Source organism: Geotrypetes seraphini, chromosome 1 (assembly GCF_902459505.1).
Source record: "Geotrypetes seraphini chromosome 1, aGeoSer1.1, whole genome shotgun sequence".
Classification (NCBI taxonomy): Eukaryota; Metazoa; Chordata; class Amphibia; order Gymnophiona; family Dermophiidae; genus Geotrypetes; species Geotrypetes seraphini.
This window is the reverse complement of record NC_047084.1, coordinates 370,971,955-370,994,259: the sequence shown is the minus strand read 5'-3', so window position 1 is coordinate 370,994,259 and position 22,305 is coordinate 370,971,955. Positions and strand designations below refer to the sequence as shown.

At 43.0% G+C, this 22,305-nt stretch overlaps 1 protein-coding gene across 2 annotated transcripts in view; it reads left to right on the top strand.

Annotated features, from left to right (window-relative positions):
* Nucleotides 1–22,305, top strand: part of HOPX (HOP homeobox) — a 75,524-nt gene that overhangs the window by 5,002 nt on the left and 48,217 nt on the right. Inside the window, exon 2 of one of the 2 annotated variants that reach the window (XM_033944377.1) lies at nucleotides 12,085–12,292. The exons of the other annotated variant lie outside the window; for it this stretch is intronic. The gene's annotated coding sequence lies outside the window, so the exon portion shown is untranslated. The remainder of the gene's footprint in view (nucleotides 1–12,084; nucleotides 12,293–22,305) is intronic. 2 annotated transcript variants of the gene reach the window in all.

The following is a 22,305-nucleotide window of genomic DNA, read 5'->3' as shown; positions in this document are numbered from 1 at the left end:
AACTTCTCTCCCTTTTTGTTCCTTCCCTCCCTCCATCCCATTATCTACCATATCTCTCCCTCTCCTCTGATTTTAGACCCATTATTTCTTCCCCTCCACCCCCATCCTCAGTCCGGCATATGCATGTCTCTTTAGACCCGTCCTTCACTCCCTCCGTGTACTTCTAAAAAAGGGCCCCCCCCTGTAGGCCTGCATGTTGTCCCCCTTCTTTCTAGCATCCTCTGGCTTCTCGGTCCCACCTTCAAAGCAGCCTGCAGAGGATCGCTGGTGAGCTGCAGCGATCCTAGCAGGCTGCCGTCAGCCTCCGCCGCACATTCCTCTGCCGTGGTCCCATCCCTCCTCTGATGTATGGGACCAAGGCAGAGAGAATGTGCTGTGGAGGCTATGGCAGCCTGCTAGGATCGCTACAGCTGACCAGCGATCCTCTGCAGGCTGCTTTGAAGGTGAGACTGGGAAGCCGGGAGCGAGATAGAGGACAATGAGATTGAGGGAGGGAAGGAACAGGGTATTTTCTCGCGGGCCAAATTTGGTCCACAGGTCTGAGTTTGACACTCCTGATATATACTGAACAATTGGGCATGGGTAAATTTGTGCACTTAAATATCTGCACTATTGGGCTGGGTCTGGATGGCTAGTTTATAAAAGCACATAGCGACAACATTGCTTTTATAAAATAATTTTTACTGTTCAAATATAGGCACTCCCTTCTCCCACACATACATTTCCTTAGTATGAATCTTTTGTATAGGCAGTTCCACCCCACTATAATATACTGACTTCTGGATATGTCTAGGTCATTCCCCTTTATTCACATTTAATTTTACAGCTAAAACTTACATGAAATTGTTTACTATTTTAATATAATTGTCCAAGGATCTGTCAAAGTAACATCTCAAAACCTGCAAATATTGGTTAAAACTCCAGTTTCCTGGCTCTCTGCTAAAGAGACTCGCATACTAAGGCCTTCTTTTACTAAGGTGCGCTAACTGATTAGCGCGTGCTAAATGCTAACGCGTGCATGTTAGTCTATGGATGCGTTAGCGTTTAGCGCAAGCTAATTGGTTAGCGCACCTTAGTAAAAGGGGGGATAAGTTTCACTTTTTTTTTTTTTTTTGCAAAAAATACTTCACATAATAGAAAACTTCTGTGCTAAATTTTGGTCAATAGTTTATTATAAATTTCATTAATCAGTTACCATATAAAAGTTTATTGGAATTTAGCTTTGATGCAACACCAAGCAGACTAGCTCATTAAATTAAAATTTGCAAACAAAGGCTTACAAAATCAGGCTTTATAAATCCATTTTGCAAAACAAGATAACTACTTGTCACTGCAGATGTATATCGACGGGTAGGGCAGTTTGAAACGTATTAGGCATCCTTGGAAAATCTTTAGCCTTGTGCCCCCTCAATTATCTTTTAGGTCTCTAGGCCAGCCATTCTCAACCCAGAGTTAATGGCACACCTTGTCCCATCAGGTTTTCAAGAAATCCATAATGAATATTCAAAAGTTAGATTTGCATGCACTGCCTCAATTGCATGCAAACCTAACTCTTTGCCTATTCATTATGGAAAGCCTGAAAACTCGATGGAATTAGCTGTGCCCCAAGGACTGGGCTGGGAATAACTGCTTTGGGCCCTCTTCCACCCCATGATTTTGATAATTAAATCCAATAATTATGATCAGCACAATAGCACGACTCCTAAACAACCCTATAAACATGCATTGACCCTCCCCCCCCCCTCATTCTATAATGTCAGCACCTAAATGTAAGCACATTTGCATGCTCAAATTGTAGAACATCAACACAGGCAAATGTTACAATTCACATCTCTGTGCTAGTTGGGTACCAAGTCCCAGATTCTCTAAATGGTGCTGTTTTTTTTAGGCGTCAGTAAGCACCGAAGCTCAGTAAAAAAATGCCATTTAAATGCCATTTTTAACTGAGTTTCAAGACACCTAACAGTGCCTAAAAAAAATTGGCGCTGGAATCGCACCTCATAGGCACTTTAGGCCGCCTAACGCCATCATGGGTGTGGCTGATGCCGGAAGTGGCACAATTCAGAAATGTAGACCTGGAAAACCCTGGCCTATATTTCTGGCTCCTACCTTTGCTGGAGGTGTGATTATGCAACCAGTGCCATCATGTGATTGACATGCCATCCCAACAACAGCACCAAATACAGAATCTAGCCCTAAGCAATATTCTATAATCTAAGTGCACAACTTGAATAGTGGTCAAATAGAAGGGAGTAGCCACATAGGTGGGGCATGGGCATCTCCCATAATTACAAACACATTATAGAACAGTGTCATTTAGATGCCAAAATGTAGGATTTAGTCATGTGCATTTACACCTTCACATGTAAATGCCAACATATGCTAGTATTCTACGATAGAAACATGATGGCAGATAAAGGCCAAATGGCCCATCCATTCTGCCCATCCACAGTAACCATTTTCTCTTTCTCTCTCTAAGAGATCCCATGTGCCTATCCCAGGCTTTCTTGAATTCAGACAACAGTCTTTGTTTCCACCACCTCTTCCAGGAGGCTGTTCCATGCATCTATCACCTTTGCCTATCACCTCTTAACTTCATCCTATGCCCTCTCATTTCAGAGCTTCCTTTCAAATGACAAGACACTCGAATCATGGAGTCTGAGTGCCCAGATTCCATTATAGAATCCACATTTAGCACCCAGCATTTTGGCACTTAACTTTGGATGCACTTTATAAAATTGTTCCCTAGTTCTTTCATTTTGTATGGCGTTCAAGATCTATCATTTTGCTTCTAATGCAGCAGCTCTTTGCTGCTCCCATGAAACTGGTGCCCTAGTTTGCCTAATGTTAAACCAGCCCTGGCCCTGGCCCTGGCCTAGTAGGCCTAATGGTTAAGCCAGCCCTGGCTAGGGTTGCAAATGAATGAGCAGCTCATTTACAGTCATAGCAAAAGTTAACAAAAAAAAAAAACATACCACCAACCCATGGCATTTTTAAAATAATGGATTGGTACATTGGCCTCTGCTCTTAAATTTCATGCAAATGTTTGATATAGTAATGTAAAGTTGCCCCAGAAGCACCCCTTTAAATATTGGTTCCCTATACCACACAGAATTTTATACTTATAGATTGTTGTTTTTTTTAGACTGTTAAGCCTGACTATATGAGAAAGGCAAAGTTCTGTGGTAGGATATTTGCTCATTTTGTAGGATATTTGCTCATTTTGTATCACACCTTTCTTGAGCATCTGAACATGAGGGATAGAAATGAGTTAAAACTTTATCTTTACTGTGCTTTAGCCAAAAACAGACATGAAGCTACTCAAGTAGCAAACTTTCTTAGGCAGAAGCTCTTAATACATATTTTAATTCCCTTATTTTTTGCTTACAAAATGCCAAATGTTTTTCAAGAAAAGTATGGAATTTATTTAAATGATCACCAAACTGTGTCCCAAAATATCATATGGTAATATGTAGTATATAATATAAAAATACAGGTATGTAAAATATCTATGGGTTGATATTTTAATGTACTTATTCAAATTGTAGCACCAGCTAAGCAGATAATGCCACTGAGTCATTACATCCGCCTGGGCATTATCCAGACAGCACCAAAGTGGAGCAAGATGCTATGTGGGGAGAGGAAAAAGGTGTAAAAATTGTCCAGGTAGTGGACAACTTCTCATCTTTCCCTCACATTGTCTCCTGGCATGTAATATTGCTCTCTTCGGGCCTCTGCTTTTTGTATTCTGACTTTGATTTTCTCATTATTATTTTAATTTGTGCTCTTTGTTGTGTAGTTTATTATCCTTGGTCGGTAAATCCCCACTGATGCTATTATAGATTTTGAGGGGTGTTACATTGAACACAGGATAAATAAATAAATTGCTATCCAGATAACAGCAGAGCTGCCTGTTCTCTGCAGGTATTCAGCACCACTCACTATCTGGACAGCGCCACTGAATACTCAGGGGTCCTTATGAGTTAATCAAACAAGAGCACTCCTACCCTGTTATCTCATGCTGATTGGATCCTGCTCAGATATTCAGTGGCATTTAACTGAAAGGTTATTAAAGAACAGTATATCAAGAAAATAATAAACTTGAATGTCAGCTCAGGCTTCCTCAGCACTGCTGAGGTAATGTGGGGATGGAGCAGGAATAACTGGTTAGTGGTGATTTTCACTTTTCTAACTGGGTAACTAACCATATAGTTAGGAAAGCGCAAAGGCTGTCCAAATTAGATCTGGGCAGTTATCTAGATCTCAGTCTGAATATTGCCAGAACCTGGATAAATTCTAACTGCCACCCAATCACCAATATTGAGCACCGCTAACTGGGGACATCTACCCTGAATATTCAGGTATAAAATAGTCATGGAAACCAGCATTCATTAACCCCCCCAAAAAAAACAAACAAACAAACAAACAAACAACAAATCCACTGACCACCATGACCAGCTAGATTTTATTTAAACACCACAGCTGGTGTTTAAAAAGATCACTTACCACAGAGTTTAAATATTGACTTATATATCTATATAATATATAATAAGACTGCCCTGGGGAGTGATAATGGCTCGAGTCCTGAAGGCATAACCTACTTTTTCTTCTCCTGAAGAGTGAAGGTGGATTTATTGTGGCATCACATATTTCACATACAACTCAAGGATAGTCACAAATATCTTTTTTTTTTTTTTTTTAAATTGTTGTGAAGAGTTATAAGTAAAGGCAAGATAAAAGACAGTTTGTGTCAATCAAATACCATGTCATTGAATACATAGGTGTTCTCTTACTAAGCTGTATAGCTGTCAATTGTGGTTTAATGTGCTGTAACAGCTAATGCCAGGTTGAATTAACCTGCCTTTGCAGTAAAAACTCCATGAACAGTAAATTGTGTTGATGGAGTTTTTAGTCAGGAGTACAGTTAGGGCTCTTTTACTAAGCTGTGGCAGTACTTCCCCCCCCCCCTCAGCAAATACACCAAAACCCACTCAATTCCTAAGGGCTTTGGTGCATTTGCCATGGAAGAATAGCTACGGTGGCTTTGTAAAAGGGGTCCTTAAGATACTAGTTACTACATGCTGACTAATTCCATCAGAAAAATACAGAACGAAAAAAAGTGGAAAATCGGTGGACTAAGCATATAGCCCTTGATGGAGACTGCCCCAACCTTGTTGATTGGACTGAGAACTTTTCAGCGGCCCCTACTAAACTGTTTTGATCTTTGCTGTTAAAACAGTATATAAATGCCATGTTTAGTTACAGTATATTATTATTATTATTATTATCACATTATGAGGGGCTGTTGTAGACATAAGAATAGTCTTATGGGTCAGACCAATGGTCCATCTAGCCCAGTTTCCCGTCTTCACGGAGGCCAATCCAAGTTACAAGTACCTGGCAAAAATCCAAACAGTAGGAGCATTCCATGCCACCAATCCAGGGCAAGTAGTGACTTCTCCCATGTCTGTCTCAACAGCAGACTATGGACTTTTCCTCCAGGAAGTTGTCCAAACCTTTTTTTAAAACCAGCTGCATTAACCACTCTTACCACATCCTCTGGCAATACATTCCAGGTCTTAACTATTCTCTGAGTGAAAAAATATTTCCTCCTATTGGTTTTAAAGGTATTACTCTGTAACTTCAAGTGCCCCCTAGTCTTTGTAAATCTAGGATTTTGCTTGATTGACACCTCCCTTTTTGCTTGATTGATTAGGGCTAATAGAAAGCATTAGGCATCCAAGTAAACCTTCAGCCTTTCATCACCTTATGCAGCCTTCCCTCCCCCAAATTACCTTTAGTCTAGGAAGATTTTAATAATTAAGCTCAATCAGGATTACACCAATGTCAGCCCTCCCAGAATGATTCTGTAACGATACATAATTGGACATCATACTTTAAAATACTAAACAGATAAAACACAAATTGATGTTTCTCCAAATTTGTGTGGATATCAGAACCTATTCTGTTCGATTGCATTTGCTTTTTGCCACACTCGAGAAGGTGCTGCCCTGGGGGTGATTGCCTAATTTGCCTAATGGTTAAGCCAGCCTTGAGTTTGTTAATGTGATTTTTAAAAAATGTATAATTTCATTTGGAATTGAACTGTGAAAAATGGTATGTTTGGGATTTGCAGTGTTAAAGTGTTTAATTTTAATTCATTAATTAGCTTCCCTGCTTATATGATTGTTAGGATTTCTCAAGCCTATGAGAGGAAAATCACCATCCTATATAATAAAGAGCTAGCCGCACATGCGCACTCCTATTTGCGTGTTCTGTGCGGTGTAGGTCTGTGGCCGCAGGAGTGCGCATGCGTGAGTCCCCAGCCTTGGCCGCGGCTTGAGGCGTATGCGCCAGTTAGCTGCATCGAGCGACAGGAGCGGCTCTGGCAGCGGATGGCGGGAGGAGGGCTCATGGTCCTGCCGCCGCTGCCGCTCCTGTTCACAGCGGCCTGCATGTCGCCGACTCACCCCCTCCCGCAACAACCGCTACCGCTCCTGTTCTTCCCCTCCCTCCAGTCACCGCTGCCATTCCTATTTAAAACGGCCTGCTGAGGTTCGCGGCTGGCTGTAGCGAACCTTGCAGGCCGCTCTCCACGTGGTAGCACGTTCCCTCTGACGCGATTGCGATCGAGTCAGAGGGAACATGCTACTGAGGTGAACAGCGGCCTGCGAGGTTCGCTACAGCCGGCCGCGAACCTCAGCAGGCCGTTTTAAATAGGAATGGCAGCGGTGACTGGAGGGAGAGGAAGAACGGGAGGGGAAGAGGAAAAAGAAGGGCCATGGAGCAGGCAGGAAAGGGGGCTGTTTTGGTGGGAGGGTTGTGCTGAGTGCAGATAGCGGAGAGTTGGGCCAACCTCTCCTTCCTCACCGACGCCAAAGAAGCTGCAGGCCCCGCTCCCTGTCACGCTCTGAGCACTCACGATTGGCTGAAGGGTGTCATGCCAGTGCTGCAGGTACAGAGGGATGCTTTTGTTGGAGAGGTGTGCTGGGGGGTAGACAGCTTTGCTCGGGGGGGGGAGGGGGAAGACACAAGGGGGTCAGGGAGAGGGAAAGGGGGCTGCTTTGGGGGAAGGGGTATGCTGGAAGCATACAGCTTAGCTCTGGGGGTGCGGGGGAATGACACAAGGACACAAATACAAAGAATGACACACAGGGGGCCATTGAGACAGGCAGAAAGGAAGACATTCAGGCAGCGTCCAAGGAGAGACAGCCAGTGTCCAAGGAGAGAAAAACAAATAAACATAGACAGACAGACAGCGGCCAAGGGGAGAGAGAGAAAGAAAGAAAGACACACATCTATTCTAGCACCCGTTAATGTAACGGGCTTAAAGACTAGTGCATATATAAATAGAGTGATATTGTAGCATTTACAGTATATCACTTCATCTCAAGAAGACAGAAGAACAAACCAAGATTATACTACACTGTTTCCCCCCACCAGTATTGTATGCCTCAGCATACAGATAGTACCACACCAAAGGAAACTGCACTCAGATCACCTACTATGCTTTTTTGTGTAATCTTTATTCATTTTTAAAACTCACAATAAGTGTAACATATAATACAATCATTTTTGTACTTTAACATCACTTAATATATCATCAAATTCTAACTCGCATTAAATATTCCCCCTCCCTTATACCCAACAATTATTCCTAAGTAAAAGAAATCATAAAATATTCCCCCCCTCCACCCCTGGACTTGTATGAACAAAAGGGAAAAAATTAATATTTATTCTATGCAGTAATTTCAATCTTAAAGAAAGAAACAGGGGAAAAAAACACCACAACCACAAATATGCAACAACCAAAGTGGAATTGTCCAAAAATGAATTCTTTAGTGCATATCATTCATTTTTGGACAATTCTACTTTGCTAATTTCAATCTTTACAGTATCTTGTTAATGGCTCCCAAATAACCTGAAATTTCTTAATTTCCCTGCATGGCAATTATCCTTTCCATTTTAAATATGTGACACAAAGAGTTCCACCAAAAGCTATAACTCAGCCTATCCCAGTTTTTCCAATTATTCGTAATCTGTTGTATGGCAACCCCTGCCATAATGAGTAGAAGCTTATTATTATTAGAGGATATTTGGCTTTTAGCCCTCATTGACATGCCAAACAATACGGTGTCATAGGATAATGCCACCGGATTATCTAACAAACTATTTATTTGACCCCATATTGATTTCCAAAAAGCAAGTATTAATGGACAATAGAATAACAAGTGATCTAATGTCACAGCTTCAAGATGACAGTGCCAGCATCTATTAGATTTAGAGCTATCTAACTTCTGTAAATGAACTGGGGTCCAAAATGCTCTAAGTAACAGAAAAAACCAAGTTTGTCTCATAGATGCAGACACTGTACATCTCATCCTCCAAGACCAAATGCTATGCTTTAAAAACATCTTGTAAGTTAATTGGAATGATCCCATAGACTGTGAGGAAGAACTGTGCCACATAGGCCTGCAGAATGGAGCCAAGAATCAGAAAGGGGCAGTGGAAGATGAATCCCCTCTTTTACGAATGTATAGCGCGGGTTTTAGTGACGGCAGGGGCAATAACTGCTCCAAATCTCATAGGAATTCTTTGAGCATCGGAGCAGTTACCGCCACTGCTGGCGCTAAAACCTGTGCTATGCGTTCGTAAAAAGAGGGGGGTAAGTGTCTTACCCGAGGTCACAAGTAGCATCCATGGGATTTGAAACTTGGTTGCTTTGGTTCATAGCCTGATGCTCTAAACAGTGTTCTTCAACCTTTTTACACCTTTGGACCGGCGGAAATAAAATAATTATTTCGTGGACCGGCAAACTAATAAGACTGAAATTTTTAAAAACCCCATTGCCGCCCCATCCCCGCAAGCTCGATCCCATCCGCACAAGCCTCAAATAGTTATGATTTTATACTGAACATATTTTATTAAAGTATAAAAAGAAACAATATTCTGTACAATTGTCATTTTATAAATATAAATAATACAGGGCAAGGATCAACAAAACCCCCGTCTCCCCTCCCCTTCACATATATCCCCTCTACTATCAAAAAAACTGAATAAGCCAAATTATTACAGAATGCTACACAAATATCATGCTAACAGAATACCACAGTCACACATGGCAGGAATGGTGTTAGGGGAGTGGAACTAGGGCAACTGCCTCCTGGTCGGAGAGAGCCCTAAGCCAGCTGGAAGCTAAAGACGCAGTGCCTGGGCTTTGCACTCCCCAGTTATATCTAACATCAGCTCTAGCAGGATACATATTTTAAATCTGATATATTCTAATCACAAGATAGAAATAAAATTATTTTTTTCTACCTTTTGTTGTCTCTGGTTTCTGCTTTCATCTTCTTTTCACTCTCTTCCATCCAGCGTCTGCCCTCTGTCTCTTCAATCCAGCATCTGCCTCTTCCATCCACTGTCTGCCCTCTACCCCTCCCCCTTCCATATGGTATCTGCGTTCTTTCTATGCCCCTCTCTCCTACACCAGATCTAGCATCTTTGTCCCTCTTTCCTTATTTTTCATCTGATCCCCCTTCCCAGCATCAATCTCTTTCTACTTTGTCATTCCTCTCTCTCCCCTTTCCCTCATCTGATCTCTCCATTCCATCCTGACTCCTTCCCCTCCTCTAATCTCCCTGCCAGCTGTTTCCTTCCAATGTTCCTCCTCCCCTGTCCAACAGTACCTTCTCCCTTTCCTCCTCCTCTTATCCAACAGTAACTCTCGTCCCTTCCCTTTCCCTTCTCCCCTGTCAGCAGTAGCCCTTTCCCCTCCCTTGTCCAGGAGCACCCCTTCTCCCTTTCCTCCTCCTCTTATCCAACAGTAACTCTCGTCCCTTCCCTTTCCCTTCTCCCCTGTCAGCAGTAGCCCTTTCCCCTCCCTTGTCCAGGAGCACCCCTTCTCCCTTTCCTCCTCCTCTTATCCAACAGTAACTCTCGTCCCTTCCCTTTCCCTTCTCCCCTGTCAGCAGTAGCCCTTTCCCCTCCCTTGTCCAGGAGCACCCCTTCTCCCTTTCCTCCTCCTCTTATCCAACAGTAACTCTCGTCCCTTCCCTTTCCCTTCTCCCCTGTCAGCAGTAGCCCTTTCCCCTCCCTTGTCCAGGAGCACCCCTTCTCCCTTTCCTCCTCCTCTTATCCAACAGTAACTCTCGTCCCTTCCCTTTCCCTTCTCCCCCGTCAGCAGTAGCCTTTTCCCCTCCCTTGTCCAGGAGCACCCCTTCTCCCTTTCCTTCTCCTCTTATCCAACAGTAACTCTCGTCCCTTCCCTTTCCCTTCTCCCCTGTCCAGGAGCACCCCTACTCCCTTCCCTCCTTCCTTCTCCAGTAAATGTTTCCTCTATGTAGGCTAGCGGCAGCTCTGCGTGCTTTTAACTTCGGCACACAGCTGCCCCTAAACAGTATTTTAGCTGCGGTTTCATGAGGCAGCCTCGGGGCCTTTGGTAGGCCGGCCCGCTTTAATGATGCGATATGGGCCGGCCTATCAAAGGCCCTGAGGCTGCCTCATGAAACCGCGCTAAAATACTGCCTAGGGGCAGCTGTGTGCCGAAGTTAAAAGCACACAAAGCTGCCCCTGCTTGTCTGGGGGGTGCGGAGACATACGCGGCAGGAGTAGGAAGTGGAAGGCAGGAGTGTCGGCATAGCGACGGCAACAGGAAGTTGCACGTCAGCTGACGCCGGCACTTTTTGCTGTGGCTGGGGACCCGAATCCTTCGCGGACTGGTAACATTTTTTTGCGGACCGCCACCGGTCTGCGGACCGGCGGTTGAAGAACTGTGCTCTAAACACTGGGCTATTCACTCACATACATTATTAGGCAGCAAAGCCAGCCCTAGGCATGATCAGTTGAGGCACTGGATCTGGGCACCAAAACTCAAAGGTACTAAAAGCTTGCATCTCTGGCTCAGCCTTCACTGCAACAAAAGTATGCTTTGGTCTCACGGCTGTACTCTGTTCTCTGCACAGTCACCAGTGCCACCAAAATGTGAAAACGGGTACTCCTTGCTTTAAAACTGAGGTGGTACCAGCAGCTGAGGGTGGAGGAGAGGAGAGTGGCGAGAGCAAAGCAACATGCTCTCGCTGCTGTAAAAGAGCAGTTAAAGCTGATGCGGGGGTGGGGTGGAGGTGGAGGATACCAATACACGGGGGGGGGGGGGGGGGAGGGACAGGAAGGTGCTGATGCAGGTGGGGAGCACCAAAGCAACATTTGACTTGGGAAACAGCACAGTTGAGTAAATATATAAGGTACAGGTATGTCTTACTTTGGTTTCAAATTGAAGGGACAAACGGCGCAGGGAGGCATAAGGATGTTTCTGTGAACATTATAGATCAGCGGTGATTTTGCTCAGTGGTTCTCAAACCAGTAAGGAAATCCCAGCCAGTTGAGTTTTCAGGATATCCAACAGTGAATATGATTTGGGAATATTCTTCAATGGTAGGCCTGTACAGGAGTGGAGTTGGAACAGAATGTGGGTAGAGTTCACAAGTATGCATATATAGTAGATTATACAATAGGCTAATTTATTTGCATAATCAATGATCTAGACATGGACATATATACCTGCTCATTAAGCACTTATTTGTCTCTGTAATAGCATATAAGTTGGCATCTACAGTATAAAACAATGGCCAATCAGGGACTGTTGAAAGATTTATGGTGCACTAATCAGTTACATAAACAAATACGTGCCTGTTAGTATTCTAGGGAAGATCATAATATCTCATCCAGGTTCAGCTATCTTTGCCTACTTACACGACACCAGACCCAGGCTAATGAGAAATACTTTTATTATGAAAATAGAAAAATATACTTCATAAGCCAGCAGCAATAACTAATTATTGTTCACAAAATATCCGATTACATATATGAAACTCAGTACATAATTATTAAAACACACTTGCTAGATAAGTAAACTAATTCTTACACTCTAAATAATTCCTTATAATAATAATTCCTGATTAGCAGCAACTATTACAGATTATCACCAAGAGTAGCTTCACTTCTCCTTATCCCGAACCACAATAGGATTCATTTATCTAACCCCAGCTGATAAGATAATAGAATTCCGTATTCTCACCATCCAATTAGGCCTTGGCACAATATCAGGTGAAAGGGATGACGTCTTCTACTCAGCACTGAAGATAAGAATACTTTTGGTACCGGAACAAGAGTTCGTCAGCCACTGGAGAAGCTGTAACTTATGTTGGCAGCAAAGGTTTCCTTTACGTGATATGAAAACCAGGTCTGGATAAAAGTCCTGTTCCTTCACTCCCTGGAAGAGAGCTAATCACAAGAGGTAACTCTTCAGGTCTTAATTATTATAAAAGAAGTGCATGGAGAAAACCTATGATAAGATGCGAGTTCACCCACATCCTAACACAGACTAAATTATAATTAGCACCTTTTCACTTGGATCTCGTCAGATGACCTCTCCGGACCAATCCAGAAACAGAACTTAGCCTTTCTGTATAGAGTCTCGTACAATCTGTGAGACAGAGGCACCTTCGTTAGATAAGAAACACAAGAGCAATCCCTCCCCCAAGATTCACACAGGCTAAGCATGGAGGCATAACTGGATGTCCTTGACTAGAATACAATTTTGGTACATACCCAGAATGCATCAGACAGAAACAACAAAGATGTATTCTTCTTTCTCTTCCTGCTAGGTCAGGGGTGTTCAATGTCGGTCCTCGAGGGCCGCAGTCCAGTCGGATTTTCAGGATTTCCCCAATGAATATACATGAGGTCTATTTGCATGCACTGCTTTCATTGTATGCTAATAGATCTCATGCATATTCATTGGGGAAATCCTGAAAACCCAACTGGATTGCAGCCCTTGAGGACCGACATTGGACATCCCTGTGCTAGGTTCAGGCTGGAATGATTTCTTGCAAATAATGGTTCAGGCTTGATGATATCAGAGAGGCCTATCCTTCAGATGCAAATAAAGAAACACCCCTACAGGACTTCCTTAGACTCCTCCCTAAGGAAGTCCCTGATTGGTTGAGGTGCCCCAGGCCCCTCCAAAGGGAGGAGCTGAGGCACCTCAGCCAATCAATGCCTTAGGCCTCTCCCTGTGCATCAGATGATGTGCCGGGGCGGGGCCTAAGGCCACTAATGGGTGGCGGCCGGCCGGAGCAGCAGGAGCAGGAGGACTTTCCTCCTGCTTCCGAAGATTGGCGCGGTGTAGGAGCAAGAGGAGGGTCCAAGCACCCCTCCTGCTCCCGATGTTGGGAGCCTTGTCCAAGGAGCAGGAGGGACCGGGCACCCCTCAGGCTCCCAACTATTTTAAAGGTACCGGCGTGAGTGGGCCAGGCTCGACTGCCTGGGCCAGCCAGGAGTGGGAGGCCTAACAGCAGGAGGGACTGAGCACCCCTCCTGCTCCCAACATTTTGGTGCCGGGGGTGGGTGGGCCCTGCCAGGAGGGGGGCAAAGGCCATGCCATGCCGGTCACGGAGGAGGGCGAGGGTCATGCTGATTGGGGGTTGGGGGCAGCCATGCTTGGGGGGCGCGTTTGTGTGTGGGGGTATTTTTTGACAGGCCTGCCTGTCTTTTTTTTTTAATTTTTTTTTATTCATTTTTTTCCATGGCACAGATATTTTGCGTGTGTTAAAAAACCTGCAGTCCTGACAGTAACTCAGTTACTGACAGGTCTCGGCAGTTGGGTTTGTTAGTAGTAAAACCCAACTCAAAATAGCCAAGCAATTGTTAGTGAATCAATCGCTTGGCTATTTTGCATGGGGTTTTGCTAATTTGCATGGGAGAGTCGGGATCGGATCGCTACAGGATTTAGTGAATGGGGTTGCAGGGAAATTTGGTTGCAAAGGGCTTGCAAACCGATCGGTACACGATCAGTTTGCTTAGTGAATTTGGGCCAATGTTTCATGTGATGAATATTCCAAGTAGAGACCTGACTAGAATTTACAACCCTAAACTGATGGGGTGGAGGAGGGAACAAACTGATGTCACTAGACATAAATAGACACAAAACAAATCAAAAAAAGAAAAGATTATACTGTTTTGTATTGAACTAACAATCCATTTGTTACTAGTTTTCAAATGCCAGAACCCTCTTCCTCGGGTCAAGAGTGAACAAAAGATGACATTTGGAAATTAAGTGGGCAGACTTAGTGGCTAAATAAGGCCACCTAAAAAGCAGGCCTATCTTTGCCCAAAAAGCCAAGCCGGTTAAGGCCGAATATTGCCTTAACTGGCCATGCTCTAACCGGTGTTGAAAAACCTGGAAATTCAATGTCAGGCACTGGAAACAGCCTGGGCATTGAATATGCAGGTTAAATGCTGATGGCAGGCAGTCAAAGTGATGCCTGCTTCTGGTTGAATATCAGACCCTTTGTGTGTCCATAATCACTAGAGAGCCTCCTTTGTCTGCAGGCATGATGAAAATGTTTTGGCTCTTTAGAGGGCTTTTTAATGCAGCTCTTTCTACTAGGGAGAGACCGCACATAATTTTTTCTTTGCTTACTGAAAAGTTGTGATTTCACCCTGTGTCTGAAACTCTCTATAGAGTTGTCTAATTTATTGTTGTCAATCTGGCCTTTTCTGGTCACAGTGGATATAGAATTTCTGGTAGTGGCATATAATTCAGAGATGGAAAAACTAAGAAAAATTCTATAAAATACCTACAACCATTAACAAAAGAGATATTCCCAACTCCATCAATGTTGGCTTCCTGCCAACCACCTAATCTCCCAGCAGAAAATCAAAAAACTTCCAAAAGAAGATCAAAAAGAGAATGGCATATGTCCCTCCAATATACTAAAGTTGCAAGATTGTGGCGGTATAGAAGAATAAAATTATTATTAAACTGCACATTGTGCCAGCACATACGAGGTGTCGTAAAAAATACGGTGGATGCTTAATTTTTAAAAAAAAGTATTACAATAAAATACATATTGTCATTAATCCCCTTCAAAATTCTCTCCTTAACTTTGTACACGTCCCATCATTCTTGCCACTTTCTGAAGCAGTTCTGGAAGTCCTCTTTCATGTGTATCTTTAGTTTGCTGTCGTGGCTGCCTTGATGTCCTGAATTGATTCAAAATATTTACTTTTCATGGTCATTTTTGACTTTGGGGAAGAGCCAGAAGTTGTGCAGTGCCAGATACAGTGAATAAGGTCGATGAGGACACACTAACATTTTTATTTGACAGATATTGGGGAGGAATTTCAATATAACTGCACTCCCTAGTCTGGACTGTCTTCCATCCAAATATGTACCCAGAGATCACTCTCAAAAGGTACCATAACGAAAGAACGCTGGTCAGAAGTGCGCCGACAATCACGTGGCGACATTTGCACCGTCACTTCCACCATTTTCAAGGGTTCCCGTTAGCGCTACAAAAGGGGGGAACCCCTCACTACATTTGCAAGTCCTTGTGCTCCCGTTGTGGGGGGGAGGGGGTACCCCCACTACACTGAAAACTCCCTGAAAACTGCCGAAGAAAGGAGAATGGGAGCCCCCAACGGGAACAGCGGTAACGGGAACCCTTGAAAGTGGCAGAAGCGGCGGTGCACATATGTCCTGTGCACAAATGTTGCCGTAGGATTGTCTGTGTACTTTTGACCAACATACTTTTGACAGGTCACCCTCTCAAAAAGGGGTACATTTCTAGTGCAAACAAGTAGATGCTTGGAGGACACTTCACCCTTTTCATAAAGACTATACTTTCTGCTCTAATTCCCATAATTTGTGCACCCATCTAGACTACTTTTAGGCCCAGATTCTGTATAGGGCGCCCGGTCTTAGAAGCCGTCTAAGTGGCTTTTGAGAATCACACACGGGCGGTCTATACGGAATTGCCCTAAGCCGCCTAACCACCACGACTCTCTAACTGGTTCTCATGTTACAGGTGCCAGTTAGAGAATCGCGTCGCTGCTGAGCTGATCGCGGCAAGGGACTCTCTCCCCTCCCCCTCCCCCCGTGAAGACTAATGGCTCAATCCCTCCTGCTGAAAACCCCCCCATCCCCACAAAGATCGCCGGTAGGAAGGATGTACTATCCCTCCTGCCTGAACCCCCCACACCCCAAAGATCATCGGCAGGAGAAATGCCCAGTCCCTCCTACCGGACACCCTCCCCGCAAACATTGTCAGCAAGAGGGATACTACTCCCATGGGGAGCGGCCTAAGGGATCTGGCCAATCAGAATCTTAGGCACTCCACTCCCAGTGCATTGCAGAATGCACTGCAAGAGAGGCCTAAGATTCCGACTGGCCCAGGTGCCTAAGGTCCCTCCTATGGTCCATCCGCATGGGCTTGGGGCAGAGGGGCTATTTTTTGGGGTGGCAAGAGTGACTGGGCATCCTTCCTACTGAAGATGTTTGCGGGGGAGTGGGAGTCCAGCAGGAGGGATTGGGCAACCCTCTTGCCAGCGATCTTTGCAGGGATGGGGGGGTTCCTGCAGGAGGGATTGGGGGGGTTCTGGCAGAAGGGATTGGATATCTCTCCTTCCGTCGATCTTTGCAGGGGTAGGGGGGTTTCTGGGTCTTTGCGGGGTAGGGGGGGATGGAAGGTTTTGGTAAGAGGGCCTGGGCATCCCTCCTGCCAGTAGTCTTTATGAGGGGGGATGATTTTGCCGCGGCCACTAAACTTATCGCGGCAGGAAGATCCCTTTCTGCGATAAGTTCAGCGGCCGCATCTGCTGGCCTACATTCAGGCACCTATCGCGGGCTTAGGGAGGTGCCTAGGGCTGCCTCAGCTCACCTAAGGCCACTTCCAGGTGAAACCATGCCCACGCCTAGCCTTAGGCGAGTTGAGGCGGCTCTAAGCACCTCCCTAGGCTCACAGAGGTGCCTACAATGTAGGCGGCCTGCCCGGGATGATTTTTTTTTTTTAAGCATCCCAATTGGTGGTTAGACAGCAGTAGGCTGCCTAAAATTGGGATGCCGTTTATAGAATTTTCCCTTTAGTGTTCAAGACTCTGTTTACCCTAGTTGCAGGGTCGGCCATAGAGGAAACCCCACTGTCTGATCATTCTGTGATGATCTTGACGTTGTGGATTACCTCAGACCCTATAGAGAGGGTTTCAAAATTTCATCCTATGCTATATCATGATTTAGCATTCCATAAATATATTTGTATCCATTGGATGGAGTATGTTCAATATAATGACACTCCGGATGTTGGACCGGATGAGTTTTGGGAGGCATCCAAGGCTGTCATGAGAGGCCATATTATCAAATTCATAGCTCATAAATGAAAGCAGCAAAGTTATGCGCTTTTGGATTTATTTGTTTGTTTTTTAAATTTCTATACCGTTATCTGCTCAACTGAGTTCATTGCGGGGGACCCACAGAATCCACTTGAATGACCATATCCTCCAACAAATTAAAGCTATTAGATCCCAAATTGATGCGATATTGGAACAGCGGGCCCACTAAGATATTTATTTTCAGAAATATAGGTTGTATCAGTGGGGTGGCAAGGCTGGCAAATTGTTAGCTAATTTAGTTAGATCCTCTCGGAAGAGACAGGTTGTCCTGCTCATTAAAGATGTCTGTGGTAATTGTTTTACTGAAGAATCTCAGATAAAGGAGCAGTTTGTAAAATACTATAAAGATTTTTATGCCCAAAGAGCGTTCTTGGTTTTAGATAACTTCTTTTGGTGTGTACCTTTACCAAAATTTACCTTAGCTCAACTTGATGTTCTGAATGCTCCCATTGTACCTGCGGAGATTCAGTAGCAGATAAAGAAATAAAAATTGGCCAAGTCTCTAGGACCCGATGGGTTCAGATAAGATTTTGGCCAATTTGATTTCTGGACTGCTGAGTGTCTTTTTTTCAAGCCTTGTCCACAGGCATTTTGACTCCAAGACACAATCTGGCACATATCACGCTATTACCTAAACCAGGGAAAGACCTCTCCAGGTAGGGCCATATAGACCTATTTCTCTTTTAAACCAGGATATTAAGCTACTGGTGGCCATTATGGCTAATTGGTTAAATAGTTTTTTGCCCTTGATAATTGGATATAACCAAGTGGGCTTTATACCTAATAGATATGCTTCCATAAATTTCATTAAGGCCCTGATACCATCTAGAAAGGAGTTGTTGCAAACCATGAAGGCTGCGGCATTTTCATGTGCGGGCCCAGTAGAGTAGAATAAACTCCTTAATACTAGGCCTACTTGACTACTGTAATATCCTCTACCTCCCATGCCCTACAACCATAACAAAACAACTACAAACTATCCAAAACACAGCACTAAGACTCATCTACTCATTAAAGAAACATGATCACATTACAGAAGCATATCTCCAATCGCACTGGCTTCCGATCCCAGCAAGAATACAATTTAAATTCTACTGCCTACTATTTAAGACTTTTATACGGAGACAGTCCAAACTACCTGAATAACCGCCTCATCCACAACACCGCAACCAGACATAGGAAAACTCACACCTCATTCTCATACCCCCCAATTAAGGAGGTCAAACGGAAAAAACTATATGATGGCCTCCTGGCCACTCAAGCAGCCAAACTAGACAACCAAATCGCCAATCTACTGATGGCATCCCTCGATTACAAGACTTTTAGAAAAGAAATAAAGACCATACTCTTCAAGAAAACTCTGAAAAAAGAAATAATACCACAAGTCTCAAATTCCACCTCTCACTAAAGCCAACTACCCCAAACAAATAACCTTACCCATTTCTTACTCTTTTTGAAAAATGTATGAAATGACCAATTTTTTTTTTTTTTTTTTTTAAGTTCTTGTAATACATCTTGGATAATTCTTTTGTAATCCGCCTTGAACTACAAGGTAATGGCAGAATAGAAATCCCTAATGTAATGTTATAAACATTATCAGCAAGGGAATCACACTTCATTTAAGCATTTGTTGAAACATTATTTGTTCTGTCAGATGAAATATGGGTGTTAGGAGAGAGGACAATATAGTTTTATAACTTGAATGTATAAATGATACCAAGAGACAGGGGTGGGTATTTGTGGCGGGTGGATGTGTATTGTATGTGCGGGTGGGGTGGATTGTTTTGATGTGTTTTTTTATGTAGGACAAGGCCGTTAAAGCAAGTCCGTGCTTGTGTATATGTCTTTTGTAATATGTATTTTGTGTTTTTTATGTATGTGTTTTTGGAACTCGCTTTGTATAAAGTGAGATATAAATAAAAACCATAAACCAGTATATTATTCAATGCTGACAATGTTAAGAAGAGTGCTGTATTGGAGAGATGGGACCAGAGGTGGACTGACAGTGATCTAGGCCTTCAGGCAATAAGGATCAGGGGCCCCTAACCACCTATCAAAAGTAATTAAACTAGATGGAGGCCAGGTGAGAGTGGGCCCCTTGTTGCTGTGGGCCCTCAAGCACTGCCTTATTGTCTCAATGGTCAGTCCATCCCTGGATGGGACAGATGCTAAGGAGAAGACTCAACTCGCATAAGCATCACAAAGCAACCAAAGTAACACCTCTGTGGGTGAGCATTTTTCAAAATTTTGGAACTGCATCAATGACCTTTTGATCAGAGTACTAAGAGGAGAGGTGAACATTAAGAAACTTAAAACACTATTGAAGACTCTTTTTCTCTCTTGTGCTTAATATGGACACGAGAGATGATGTGAGAATACATTAGTAGTTCTATGTTTTGCGGTATGGAAATCATGATCAGACAGAGGGAAGATTTTGTATGGGCTATTAGGGACTCTGAAAGGGTGTGCGTGAATGACAATTAAGGAGTTCTTAGTTATATATGATGTTATTTTTGTGTTTTTATGTGAACCACTTTGGTCTGAACTATGTAAAGCAGTATAACAAATTTTATAATAAACATAAAACAATTGAGGAACATTCGACCTTTGCCATTAACATGATGAAATGTTTTGACACCCACCCTACAGGATATAACAAAGATCTGGGTTTCTTATCCCATTAAAAACCATAAAATTAAGCTTCTTTATCACTTTTTGATTACTTATTACCTCTCCCTGTCTCTTGTTCTTCTTCCTACCCCTACCCCTGCCTTTACCTTGAGACTGTTATTGGAATGCTTTTGGTTTTATTCTGATATTGTTATATTTTGATCATTACTAACCTTTGAAATCTAGTCCAAAGATGTGTTGGGTTTGTCCACTAAAAAAGATGTCATCTTATTTTTATTGTTGTTGTTTTGTTTTATTTCTCTTCATTACCTTTAAAGTGGTTGAAAATGGCTTCCACGTTGCTTTATTAATTGCTTGATAAACTTATTTGTTTATTTATAATCCGCCTTTATCAAAGCGGAGCACAGTGTGACATAGACAATAAAATTACATACAATATAAAAAGACATCCTAAATAATAAAATTTTACATTACATGGAACAAATCCATAAAATCAACATAATTACACCATTGCTCATCTTTTGTTCCATTCTGAGAGCACCAGAGTTTATCTGGAAGAAGAGAGTGAGAGACACACACACACAAATATAGACTCTGGCAGAGAATGGAAGGTAGTTTCATAGCTGCTGAGGGTGTGATAACCATTTTCATTCTGCAGATAATGCTGCCATTATTCTACCTTTGTGTAGTAAATTTGGGCTGAGCAAAAAACAACTTGTTTACTTGCTCGTTCATTCATTCCTGTTACAAAAAACAAACAAAACCACCCAGTTTACGTCATTCCACTTAGTTGCTAGGTTTTTTTACATCCATGCACATGCTGCAGCATGAAAGGATGTAGGCAGGAGAACAGAGTCCTGGAACAACACACTTTGCAAAATTGCACAACTGAATAATTAGTTGAGACAAAAGAGGATGGCATTCTTCTCACGTTCCACCCTCACCATTCTGTGTTTAGTTGATGCAGACAGGGAAAGATGGAAATCCTTGATGAATGCCAGCCCCAATGAAAAAAAAAACCTACCTTTTTTCCTGATTTCACTTAATTTTCAACGTTCTCAATGAAAGACAAGACGTATCACATAAATAATATACTATAGCAAAACTCACCAACATGACGACCCCAAGAAGGCATAAATTAGCATTTTAAAACACTTGCAGTTCCAGTAAGACCAAGAAACATGTACAGTGCTTTCTCACTATTTGTGAGGGTATTGCTCCAAAAAAATCGGTGTGAACTGTGAAAATCCAAATCCTATGGGGAATACAGGGTTAGGTTCCTGCTAAGTTCAAGTTCCATAAAAACATGAAAAGCGAAGTGTTCCACCTGATATTCAGCACTATTTAACCAGCCAGGAATAGCTCCTGGCCAGTTACATAGGTATTTGGATGGCTAACCGCTAATATTCAGCAATTCAGCAGGAGATAGCCAGCTATCTCTCACTGAATATTCATGGTTAGCAGCTAGCCACCTAGCCACCTTAGCCGGTTAGCTGTCAAATCTGGGCTGTGTAAATAGCAGGCCTATCTTTGGCCACTATTAACTGGCTAGCGCTGTATATTGACTTAGTCAGATAAATTTATAGCAGCCAAAATGCAATTCACTGGAAATGACCCAGCATTGAATATCCAGGATCAAATCTAATCACAGGACTTAGCTGGGCTGCCTGCCACAGTCTGAATATTGGCCCCGCCATTCCTATGAGAAATTCAGGGTTAGGTTCCTGCTTGCATTTTTTGTCAGGCAATTTAAAAAAATGCTATATATTTAAGGTGCCAGCCAGCTTCAGTAAGATGTTATCTCACTGATTTACCAAACTTCATTCTGCATGACTTCACAGTATTTTAAGGTCCTCAGCGGGCCACCATACACTCAAACCATCTCATTGTGTGGGGCTTTATGCTCCCACTCGTCATTGGACCCATCTATATTTTTCTTATGCATGTATCGCAAATATTAATTTTTAGAGAAATTTTTGAATATATAAATATATGCTAAAAGTACTTAGCTTGTGGATTCAACGCTAATCGGGAGGGTAGAAACATAAGTCACCCAACATGTTTCGCCCATGCAATTCAAGGGCTTTATCAAGGCTCCCTCTCCCTAAACAGAATAAAAAACACTTCTAAGTGTCCATACTATTGTAAAGCATATAATTACTTAATACGATTTAAACTTATTCCATGCAATAACCCTTACCGTTCATAACCATTTTCTCCCACCATCGCGTATAGAACGAAATGGCGGTCACGCTCTTAGTCAGCTGATTTATACGTGACCCAGACGCCAACGTCCCAGATAATCAGGGACGTCAGAGCCTGACGTCGGAACTTACAGTAACCAGAATTAACACATATTTTTTATTTATGTTTTCCTTATAACTGATAATAACTGAGAACCCCCAGAGCCAGCCTCATATTAGTGAAGCCCACTCCAGCTCATTATTC